General features: G+C 37.0%; 1 protein-coding gene and 1 pseudogene across 1 annotated transcript in view; one reads left to right on the top strand and one right to left on the bottom strand.

The window, feature by feature from the left end:
- The window catches only part of PGM5 (phosphoglucomutase 5), a 203,575-nt gene that overhangs the window by 16,747 nt on the left and 174,184 nt on the right, over positions 1 to 12,644 (bottom strand). The gene's annotated exons all lie outside the window — the stretch shown is intronic.
- LOC141495335 (alkaline ceramidase 3-like) lies at positions 3,418 to 4,402 on the top strand (annotated as a pseudogene).

Here is a 12,644-nt window from a genome sequence, read left to right as displayed (position 1 = left end):
TACATTAAATTGAAAAGCTTTTGCACAGATAAAACCACTGTAACCAAGATCAAAAGAAAAGTAGTAAATTGGGAAACAATCTTTACAAATAATGATTCTGACAAAGGACTCATTTCTAAAATATACAGAGAACTGTGTCATATTTTTTTTAAAAAAAAGTCATTCCCCAATTGACAAATGGTTAAAGGATATGCAAAGGCAATTTACAAATGAGCATATCAAAGCAATCCATAGCCATATGAAAAATTGCCATAAATCATTAATTATTACATAAATGCAAATTAAAGTTCTCTGAGGTACCACCTCACACCTCTCAGACCAGCCAATATGACCAGAAAGGATAATGATCATTGTTGGAAGGGTTGTGTGAAATCTGGGACATTATTACATTGGTGGAGCTGTGAACTCATCCAGCCTTTCTGGAGAGAAATTTGGAACTATACCCAAAGGGCAACAAAAATGAGCATAGCCTTTGATCCAGCAATATCACTACTGGGTTTATACCCTGAAAAGGTGATGAAAAAGGGTAAAAACATTACTTGTACAAAAATATTCATAGCAGCTCTGTTTGTGGTGGCAAAGAATTGGAAATCAAGTAAATGTCCTTCAATTGGGGAATGGCTTAGCAAACTGTGGTATATGTATGTCATGGAACACTGTTGCTCTATTAAAAACCAGGAGGGACAGGAATTCAGGGAAGCATGGAGGGATTTGCATGAACTGATGCTAAGTGAGATGAGCAAAACCAGAAAAACACTGTACACCCTAACAGCAACATGGGGATGATGTTCAACCTTGAAGGACTTGCTTGTTCCATCAGTGCAACAATCAGGAACAATTTGGGGCTGTCTGCAATGGAGAATACCATCTGTGTCAAGATAAAGAACCATGGAGTTTGAACAAAGTTCAAGGACTATTTCCTTTAATTTAGGAAAAAAATAAATATCTTATTGTCTAATCTTGTTATCTCAGATACTTTTTGTTTCTTCCTTAAGGATGTGATTTCTCTCTCATTACACTCAATTTGGATCAATGAACAACATGGAAACAAAGTAAAGACTGAAAGATTGCTTTCTGTGGGGGGGTGGGGGAGGGAAGTAAGATTGGGGAAAAATTGTAAAACTCAAATAAAATCTTTAATAAAAAAAGAAGTTAAATGACGTGGCCAGGGTCACATAGCTAGTATATATTCAAGATAGGACCCAGGTCTTCCTGGCTCTGAAGTCAGTTCTCTATTTACTATGCTACTTTGCCTCCTGTAATAGTTGTAGTTTTGAGAGGGTTCAGGATGGTGTAACCAGTAGGGTTAAGGGTAGTAATACTAACAAAAACCACCCCACATTTTTAGAACTTTTTACAAGGTGCACAGATTTTCCTTACAAAAACCTTGATGGAAATCTATAGTTATAAATATCTGCAGGAAAGAAAATTATGCAAACTATTTATATGCCTTATTCTAATATTTAAGAATTTTCACTGAGAATTCTCCTTTGTAGCTAATTCAGGTCCCTTCTTTCACAGCTTGAGTTCTTTCCTCAAATTACAGATTCATTTTTTTGGAGAACAGCTAGTATCCATTTTACTCCTGATAGTTATTTTCATCCTTCAACATTCTCTCTTCTAATCTAAATGTCAGATTCTCTAACTTTTCTCATGTCTTACAGTTTATCCATACATATTTATCCATATCAAATGTTGACCTCTATTGCAGGAAGGAGGAAGCAAGGGAGAGCACTTGGAACTCAAAATGTAACAAAATAAATAAATGAATGAATGAATAAATATATTCTTACAGTTTAACCTTTAGATCATTTGCCTTGTCTTGGAACCATTTCCAAACCTTTTCCACGTTCTTCAACCCCAGACACACTGCTTAGTATGGATCTGAACTTGGTATAGAATAGAATGGGAGTATTATCTCATAGTTTCTGCTTATTGCTATATACTTATTTGTGTGTAAGTATGACAAATACTTAGCTGTTCATATCTAACTCTTCATTGAGAGTTCCCCGTATCAATAAAATTATAAGCCCTCTCTCTCAATTAAGGACTTTTAATATTATATTATTTTTTCCCTAAGCCTGTTCGGAGATATTTCTTAACAATTAGGCATCTTTTAAGTCTATATGTGCAAGAAATACCATTTGCACTTGCCTTTGATAAACTCTATAGTTTGCATTTATCTTTATGTATGTGTTAATGTATACCTTCTCTGTGTGTATGTGTATGTATGTATGTATGTATGTATGAGTATATATATCAGACATATCTGTATATATCATTTGTTGCTGTTCTTTACCAATATTATTTATAATTCCAATTTTGCTGAGTTCCTGACTGTCTTGCCTTGAAAAATGTTATGTGCAAAATGTTTTTTTGAGAGTACCATATTTTACTTCACTTAAGTTACAAAAACTCTTCCTTTTCACTTCATCTGGTGAGGGATTAGGTTTTGGGGGTGGTGCTTGTTTTGTTTTATTTGGGGGAATAGTTTTTATAAAGAGTGATCTAATTGTTTTTCATATACCACAGTTACATTTAGCTACTCTCAAAATGACCCTGAAACAAGGTTCAAAATGAAAGTCAAGGGCTGAAACATATGTAGGGATCATTCATCTTATCCTCTTTCCCAGGAATGGTCATTCCAACATGAGGAGTATACATAGTTAGCAGAAGCTCCCACAGACAATGTCTATACTGGGAGTAGAAGACTAGCTCCCAGGGGCATTGCCCATTGTCACAACATATTCCAAAGTAGTAGATGCTCATTGGCAAAGTGCATATTTTTTCAAACTTAAGTTCTTTATAGCATTATATTCAGTATATTTGAGAAAATATTGAACTAGAATTTCTCTCTCTCTCTCTTCCCTCCCCTCCTTTCTTTCTTTCTTTTGCAAATTATTGTCTCACAAACTTGTTCCTTAAAAAAAAAGGACTGAATTTATCATTTCATTGTTCCTTAAGAAAAAGGACTGAATCTATCATAGGAAACTACCTCTAACAATGCAGATGGGCATCTTCTCCACAACTTCTAGTCTTAGAGAGTTGCCCAAAACATTCAGGAGGTTAAGGGACTTGTCAAAGATATGCAAGAAACAAGTCTTGTATCCAGGTCTTTCTGGCTTTGAAGTCAGTTCTCCTTTCATCACACCACCTTTTATCCCTTAAGAAGAGAGTAGAAATTGCAGCTCCCACTCTTCTTTGAAGTGATGGGAACTACGAGTTAGAAATATTGTTTGTATACTGTCAATTCAGTTTTTCCCCCTATTTTTTAAATTCTTTGTTCTAGGAAATGGCTTGCTAGGTTAGAGAGAGAGGAGGGATATATTCAGAAATGAATATAGATGAAATAACATATGAATGAATATTTTAAAATGCAAACTGAGCAGCTTGGCTCAGAAGGGAGGCAGCAGCACCATGGCCCTGCTGGGGGCAGACCAAGTGGGCTACTGGGGCCCCAACACATCCACCTTGGACAGGTGCAAGGAGAACTATGCCATCTCCTTCTATGTGGCCGAGTTCTGGAACACACTGAGTAACCTAATTATGATTCTACCTCCAATCTATGGTGCCATTCAGACAGTCAAAGATGGACTGGAAAAGCAGTATACAGCTTCCTATCTGGCTATTACAGTGGTAGGATTGGGATCGTGGTACTTCCACATGACTCTGCAGTATCAAATGCAGCTATTGGATGAATTACCCATGATCTACAGCTGTTGTATATTTGTCTACTTCATGTTTAAGAGTTTCAAGCCCAAGAACACAGTCAATTACCACCTGGTTTTTATATTAATGCTATTCAGCTTGATAGTAACTACAGTTTTTTTGTTTTGTTTTGTTTTTAGTTTTTTGCAAGGCAAATGGGGTTAAGTGGCTTGCCCAAGGCCACACAGCTAGGTAATTATTAAGTGTCTGAGCCTGGATTTGAACCCAGGTACTCCTGACTCCAGGGCTGGTGCTTTATCCACTGCGCCACCTAGCTGCCCCATAACTACAGTTTACTTAAAAGTTAAAGAACCTATATTCCATCAGGTCATGTATGGACTACTGGTATTCACTCTAGTACTGTTCTATTTATATTGTTACATGGGTGTATCCATGGCTTAGAGGACTGGGTTATACATCCTTAGGCATATTTTTAATGGGATTTCTCCTTCGGAACACAGATGATATCTTTTGTGAATCACTAAGGAACTTTTGAACAAAGGTGCCATCTTTTGTGGGCATTTTTACATAGTTACATGCTTGGTGGCACATTCTTACTAGCCTTGGCTCTTATCTTCACATCCTTTTCAGCTTGTATACAAGGACACTTTAAATGCGGTATGGACCAAAGGTGAAGTTTCTCTTCGGGATATGTACTGTGATGCTGATGGAGCCACCCAAGAAGCACTTATGAGTAGAGAGTTCCAGGAAGAACACACAACTGCCCATTAGTGGCCTCATTGCCTTGGGAAAATCATCCCAAGATTCTTCAAGCTTCCATTTTAAATAATGTATTGTGGTGAAAAGATGAACACCTGACCAATGCCACCAGGCCAGAAACAGAGTGAGAAGTGGCCTTACTGAGTATTTAGTGTGTCTTTTTCTCCCTTATGATGTCTAAAGGGACACAATATAATGTTCATGTGGAATACTGAAGTGCTTCAGAAACTGGGTTTCTTTAATGAACTAGTCCAGTGGTCACTGGACAGTGACTTTTTTCCCCTCTGATGTGGGCTGAATCTGATAATATGTAACTTACTCTATGATTTTAAATTAATATGCAATTGAATGATGGAAATTGTTGGTTGGTGTGAAGCCAGGCTAGGTATCTATCTAGATACCTAATAGTGAACTTAATGCTTAGCTACATCACTCTTCATTCAGATCCTTACTGAAAGAAACTTAAAAAATTGTTGCCAAGGTGAAAGGGTCCAACCATAGGATTGGGTTCAACTCTGCCTCTTGACTAGAAGGTGGTACATGTTATCCCTGCTCTCATTGAGAGCCACACATACCAACCCAATCCTACCACTACAGTCTCTGACATCCAACACTTCAATCCCTACAGCCCATTATACAGGCTCTTTTCACATATCCCTGACCCATACTGGGTCACAGAGTCACTGTATTGCTAATCACATCACAGCCAGCATCCACCATAACATTGGGGACACCCATTATCATGTTATTTCGGCCTGTGGCCCAAGTCACAAATCAGTTATCTGACATTCCTCTACAGTACTTAACCCCAGCAATGTTAGTGACCTTTCCATAGCCCTTGGGAATGTGGTTTCACCTTTTACTCTGTTTTCAAGGAACCAATTCATGATACTAGACAAGACATTTTCTGAAACCTCTGAGGAGGCTGTGCCAAAACAAAGACCAGTAAATCAGGATGGGAATTGGATTTTTGGACTGGGATTTATTATTCTTCTTCAAACTAATTAAAGATGATATTTCTAACAAGTCCCCCCCCCAAAAAAATGCAAACTGAGATCACAGTTTCTGAGAGTTAATCTTGACAGTATCATCAAGATCTGAATCAAAATCCTGACTAAGACAATTAGAGGAATGATGGGCAAGTCCTTTTACCTTTTGATGGCTTCCATTTCCTCATATATGGAATGCAAATAATAATAATAATTGGACTGCCTATCTCATAGGGATGTTATATAGAAATCACTTTGCAAATCTGTGAGCCACTGGAGTGTTAGCATGTTGCAGCGAATGGCAGCTAGGTGAGCTGGTGCAATGGATAGACTGCAGGACCTGGAGTCAGGTTGTGTGACCCTGGGCAAGTCACTTTATCTTGTTTCCTTTTGTTTCCTCATCTGTAATATGACCTCAAGAAGGAAATGGCCAACCACTCCAGTAAGAAAAATCCTCAGCTGGGATCATGAAGGATCAGACAGGACTGAAAAATAGTGCAGTGGAAAGAGCTGTAGAACCTAGGTTCAAATCCTCTTTGATGTCTTCTACTGGTGTGATCCTGGATCATTTAGTCTTCTTGGGCCTCAGTTATCTTTTCTATAAAATGAAGGGACTGACCTAAGGTCCTTTCGGTCTTAAATCTATGATCCTATTATCATTATTCCCTGAGCACTCACAGAATTGTACCAGAGAAACATTCTTTATTATAATGTTAACATTTCTAGATATCTTAGAGACACAAATCATGAGAGATTAGCATTTCTGAGATGTTTACTCTCAGGATAACATTTCCTAAGAAGGCAAGAAGGCAGGAAAGTGGGAAAGGAAGGAAGGAAGGAAGAAAGAGAGGAAGGTTGAGAGGGAGAAAGGAAGGAAGGGAAGGAGGGAGGGAATATGTAGCAATACTATGCTAGGGCTTTAAAAATATTATCTAATTTGATTTTCATGACAACCTATAAAGTAAGTGTTAATCATTACCATCACTTTACTGTTGAGGAAACTGAGGCAAACAGGTGAATTCCTGTCTCCAAGTCTAGTGCTCTATTCACCCAGCCCATTTCTATGTTATCTTTTTTGAATTAATAGGTGCTACCAAACATAAAAGAAAAGGAAATCTAATTATGACAGACCACAGCAAAATGAAATGTATTATAAATACAGTGAATTAAAGGAGAACCCCTATTAGTTTAAGAGACTATGTAAAGTTCAATAAGTTTTTGTTGTTGTTCCAGAGCTTTCATTTTATTGGTATAGGAAATATCAACTCCAGAAACTCCCTTAATTGCTGTGGATCAGAAACTATTCTGATATGTATAGTCTTAGGGAGATAGGGAGAGCCAGGGCTATGAAACATGCCCAGGGTCACACTGTCAGAAAGCATGTGACAGAATGTGGACTTGAATAGAGATTTCCTGATTCAGAGGAGAGTCCTTCTATAAAGTTAGAAATAGAAATCCCTGAATTTAAAGGAAATACAGAGGAAAAACATCATGTTACAATGGAGATCCTGGGGAAGGGTGTGGTGTGAATGCACAAAGCTCAGTCTAAGAACTACAGTCAACCCTTGATATTTAATCAAAGTTCATTAAAGTTACTGGATGGTCCAAGCCCTTAGTAGTTTCCTCTTCCTTTAGTTGTTTTCACTGCTCATTAGCAGTTCTATCAGAGTGCAAAGAGCCAGGAAAAATGTGAAATTCAAGTAATAAAAGAAATCAATTTTTTAAATTTTTCATTATCTTCAGTTTAAAAGAAAGCAAAACTTAAGAAAAGGAATTTGAAACTCTAAGGAAGCTGCTTGTTTCATGGGAAATGGGAGACTTCTGTGTATTTCAATTATTTAGCCTTTCCACAATGGATAGAGAACCAGATCTGGAGTCAAGAAGACTTATATATTCCTGAGCTCAAGCCTTAGACACTTAGTAGCTGTTACCCTGAGCAAGTCACTTATCCCTGTTTGCCTCAATTTCTGTATCTGTAAAATGACCTGGAGAAGGAAATGGAAAACTACTTCGGTATCTTTGCCCAGAAAACACCAAATAATGTCACAAAAAGTGATATATGATTGAAACAATTGAACACCATTTAAAATTGCCTGGGATAAATATAAGAGAGATTAGTAGGCCTACTAATTCCGGAGAAAAATTTAATAAAATCCTATAATACCAAAAAAATTATTGTTTCCAATTTAGTTTAAACAAAAAGGGAAAAACCCATTTGGAATTTTAACCTGAGAATCATCTAATTTGAACTGCTTCATACCTCATTTTACAAATGAGGACCTCACACATACTCTGGTACAAAAGACTCATCCTTCCACCTAATATACATTCAGCTGCATTCATACCTGATTGAATGTCTAGACCCAGAGAATAATGATTAATGGCTTCTTTGAAGGGAAGTCTTTAGTGAAGTGACTAAAGAGCCCCTTCAGGGAACTATCCTTGGCGCCATTCTGTTCAGTATTTGTCTCAGTAACTTAAAGGGATAGATGACACATTCAACAAATGTATAGGTGACACGAGGATGAACCTAATTGCTAATGTGCTAAATTGGAACCCAAAAAGATATCAAGAGACTAGAATATTAGGCTTACTCTAATAAGAAGAAATGTAAAACACTTGGGATTAAAAAAAATTGAACAAATACAAGATGGAGGAAACATGGCTATGTAGACAAAAGTTTATGTGGGGTTTAGAAGACTAAATTCTCAGACTGAGTTCGGTCTGTGTCAAGGCAGTCAACAAGACTAATTGACTTCCAAAGATCACATTAAAAGAAATAAAATAGTTAGAAAGAGAGTTGAATAATCTCACTGAGCTCTGCCCTGTCTAAATCACACCTGAAATACAATGATCAGTACCAGGATGCTTCATTTCAGAAAATGGACCAATGGTCTAGGAGATAGGAAAACCAGGAAAGTTGAGGGAGGAGACCCAGAACCATGGCAAACCATGAACAAGACAATTAGCTGAAGAAACTGGGTATGTTTAGTCTGAAGATGAAAAGAATATGGGGAAGGTATGATAGTTTTCTTCAGCATTTTAAGGGTTTGAGTTTTTTGTTTGTTTGTTTTTTAGTTTTTGCAAGGCAATGGGGTTAAGTGGCTTGCCTAAGGCCACACAGCTAGGTAATTTAATGGCCAGATTTGAACTCAGGTACTTCTGACTCCAGGGCCAGTACTCTATCCACTGCACCACCTAGCTGTCCCTAAGTCTTCTTCAACTCTTAATGGCTATATGTGAAAGATTAAACTTAATTTTCTTAGTCCCAGAATATAATAAACTAGAAATTTCAATAATATTTCAAAACACATTTTAACCTGACAAAAGTGGGGTAGGTGGGGGATTTTTGCATTAGAGTTGTCCCTAGATAGAATGGACTATCTTCTTTTGGAGGTCTTGAAAAAGAGGCCAGATGGTAAATAATCAAGAATCCCCAGTCAGGTATGAATTGTATTGTACCCCCTTCAGGTTCTGACTCTGAAATTCTTATGATTCTCCACATGCATTGATATAGAAAATCTATCTTGCAGATTTGGTTGTATGTATATGTGAGGGAGATTTGGTTTCCCCCTTCCCCCAATTCAGTTGATGTAGCTTAATATGTCACCATAGATGTGATAATGTGTTCTCCCTTTATGAATTACAAGCACTTCCCTCCAAATGAGTCAGAAAAACACAATGTAATTAGACGAACAATGATTGGCCATGATTCCAGATGACCCTGAAAAATACTATCAGTTTGAGTGTATAGATGATAAGTCAGCATCTGGGGCAATGCCTAGATGGGAAGGGGTAATTTTATTTCCTTTTCTCAACCCACAATTGTCATGGCATTTGTCAGCTGGAACTACCTTCCTGGAGGGAGGCAAACTCATCCAATAGTTGGAAAATCAGTTACACACACACACACACACACACACACACACACACACATTTTATCTGAAAGATATGAGAAACAAAATCCCTGGCAGCAGAGAAGAGAGCAGGCCATGGACTCCCAAGTCATTGAACCCTGTGAGAAGCAGTCTCTGGGAATCCAGATGAAATCTTTATAGAGATGATAAACACAGGGATGGCTTTGAGGGGATTCTACTAGGGGAAAAGACCTACAAGGCTTAGTTGTATCAGAAGAGGGAATAACTTTGGTCACATGTGTTCCCCACATGTGCCCCTTCAAGTACTCTGTACTTCAGGTTTGTGTCCAATCTTACCACAGTGTGTGTTTATAGAAGATGGCACTTTAGATTCATGGTGGAAATGTTTTGTAGTTGTTTGTATTCATTCTTTATTCTCATCAGGATTTCTCAAAGAGGGAATTACATACACAGTCATTCGTGTGTGGAAATCTGACTTCCCTACAGGAAAGTGGGAAGGCAAGGGTATAAGAAAGATGATGAGGAAAGGGGGGTTGGATAGAAGGGAGGACAGGTTGGGATAGGTAAAAGACAGAAACAAAACAATTTTGAGAAGGGACAAGGTGAAAGGAGAGAGTGGGAGGAAAGGGATTGAGTAGAGGGGAGGAATAGGATGGAGGGAAATATACAATAATCATAACTGTGAATAAATTTTACAGCAAGTTTTTCTGATAAAGATCTCATTCCTCAAATATATAGAGAACTGAGTCAGATTTATAAAATTAACAGACTCTTCTCAATTGTTTGGATAAAGTTAGCAAAGCTAGCTAAAATAATATGAAAAAATACTCTAAAACACTATTAATTTAAAAAAGTAAAATAAAACACTCTGAATGGTTACCTCCCCATGCCTATCAAATTGACTAATATGATAGAAAAGGAAAATGACAAATGTTGGAAAAGATGTGGAAAAATTGAGACACTACAACACTGTTGGTGAAGTAATGACCCTGGAGAGCAATTTGGACATATGCCCAAAGGGCTATAAAACTATACATACTCTCTGACCAAGCAACATCACTACAAGGTCTGTATCACAAAAAGATCAAAAAGGAAAAAAGTAAAAGGATCTATATGAATAAAAATATTTATAGCAACACTTTTAATGTGGCAAAGAATTGGGAAATAGCTGAGCAAGCTGTGGTATATGAATGTAATAGAATACTATTGTGCTATAAGAAATGATAAAAAATTAAATTTAAAAAATTAAAAATTAAAATAAAAAAATAAAGTGAGGAAACAACTGCTGGCACAATGGAAAGAGCACCAGCCCTGGAGTCAGGAGGACCTGAGTTCAAATCCAGACTCAGATGATTGATACTTACTAGCATGTGACCTTGAGCAAGTCACTTAATCCCAGTGCTTCACCTACAAAAAGACTTATTATATGCTGAGCAGAACCAGGAGAACATTGCACATCAAAATATTGTATGATGGTTAACTTACTTATGAATGACTTTCTTATTCTCAACAATATAACCCAAGACAGTTCTGAAAGACTTAAGATGAAAAATGTATCCATATCCACAGAAAGAACCAATGGAGTCTGTATGAAGATTGAAGTGTAATTTTTCTTTACTTTTTTAATTTTTCTTCTTGTTATTGAGTTGTTGCTGGGGTTTTTTAGTCTGTATTTTCTTTTACAACATGACTGACATGGAAATATATTTTGCATGACTATATATCTGTAACCTCTATAAATTGCTTGCTTTGTCAATGAGGGAGAAAAAAGGGGAAAGAGAATTTAAAACTCAGAATTTAAAAAAAAATAAATGTTAAAGTTGTTTTTACATATAACTGAGAAAAAAACATTAAATCATATAAAACAAAAGAAAAAGAAAATACAATTATAAGTGTTTGTCCTTCCTTCTTGAAGAGGACCATGATATCAAGGAATGATTCCATGACATGCAAATGTATTTAAGTGAGGGGGTATTGTGCAAAGTCACCAGTCTCACACTCTCCTCCAGAAGCCTCTAAGACAATTGGCCAGATATGGTCCTGGATGTTACGGGAGACCTTGCCTTTTTTAGGCTAAGGTTTTTAACAAGTCTCAGTTTGACTCAGGCAATATTCATTTAATGATTAAGGCAGGTAAGAAAAAAACAAAGCAAAGAATGGCTTCTTTTGCTTAATCAAAGGGGAAAAAAATCAGTCTGGGAGAGGAAGATCCTTATGATTTCTGGGCAAAACAGAAAAAAAATCCATGTCCAAGTGGGTTTGATCTGGGCCCAATAAATAAGATACAGAGTGATTTGGGGCTAGTAAACCCTAAGACATCTTTCCAGATTTACAAGATTAAAATTTGCATTCTTTTGGGAAGAAAGGAAGGAAGAACACTGGAGTGGATAGACTGCTGGGTCTAGAGTCAAGCACTAGCTGTGTGACCTTGAGTAAATCACTTCTTCCCTTCTGCGTCATTTTCCTCATCTGTAAAATGAGCTGAAAAAGGGGCAAATCATTCCAGCATCTTTGCCAAGAAAATCTTAAATGGTATCACAAATAGTTGGACATTACTGAGCAGCAACAAAAATATGAACCCTGATTTTTCCTTTTCTCTCTGCTAGTGCATGGAATAAAAAGCAAGAAAAAAGGTAAAAGAACAATTTAAGACCACAAATCTATAGCAGAACCTAACTCCTTTTCTAAGTTTCTCAAATAAGCATCAGGTCCTTTCTTTTAGATAAACTGAGGGTTTCTTGCTAAAATGTTCCCTTCCCTCAAAAGATAGAGCAGGCAGGAACTATAAGGAAAGATGTCAATAGACCTACAAGCAGTATAGGGTTATTGAGAGTTAGAAACTCAAGTTTAGTTAAAGAGTAATTGAAACAGTTAAGTTTAGAGAAAGAAGATATACTTGGGGATTTACATTTCTTTAAATCTTGCTCTAATTTGTAACTTGACTTAGATTTGTTATGCAAATGCATAGAAATTAATATGCAGTTAATTTAAAACATCATTTAAAGAAGGCTATTGTTATAAAAGAAGCAACGGTGATTAGAATGTATGCTTCAGGGGCAGCTATGTGGTGTAGTGAACCAGCCCTGGAGACAGGAGGACCAGAGTTCAAATCTAACCTCAAACCCTTAATAATTACCTAGCTGTGTGGCCTTGGGCAAGCCACTTAACCCCATTGTGTTGAAAAAGCTAAAAAAAAAAAAAAGAATGTATGCTTCAAAGATCTGAAACTCAAACTCAATTAACTAAGCCTGGAAGAAGCTTACCTAAGTGATCTATGGAATTACCATTCCATACACTGATAACACAAGGTACTGTTGCTAGTACACCAATATTATTGCTTGTGCCATGG

Source organism: Macrotis lagotis, chromosome 8 (genome assembly GCF_037893015.1).
Source record: "Macrotis lagotis isolate mMagLag1 chromosome 8, bilby.v1.9.chrom.fasta, whole genome shotgun sequence".
Taxonomy (NCBI): Eukaryota; Metazoa; Chordata; class Mammalia; order Peramelemorphia; family Peramelidae; genus Macrotis; species Macrotis lagotis.
The sequence above is the reverse complement of the archived record's forward strand: the minus strand, read 5'-3'. Positions and strand labels throughout refer to the sequence as shown.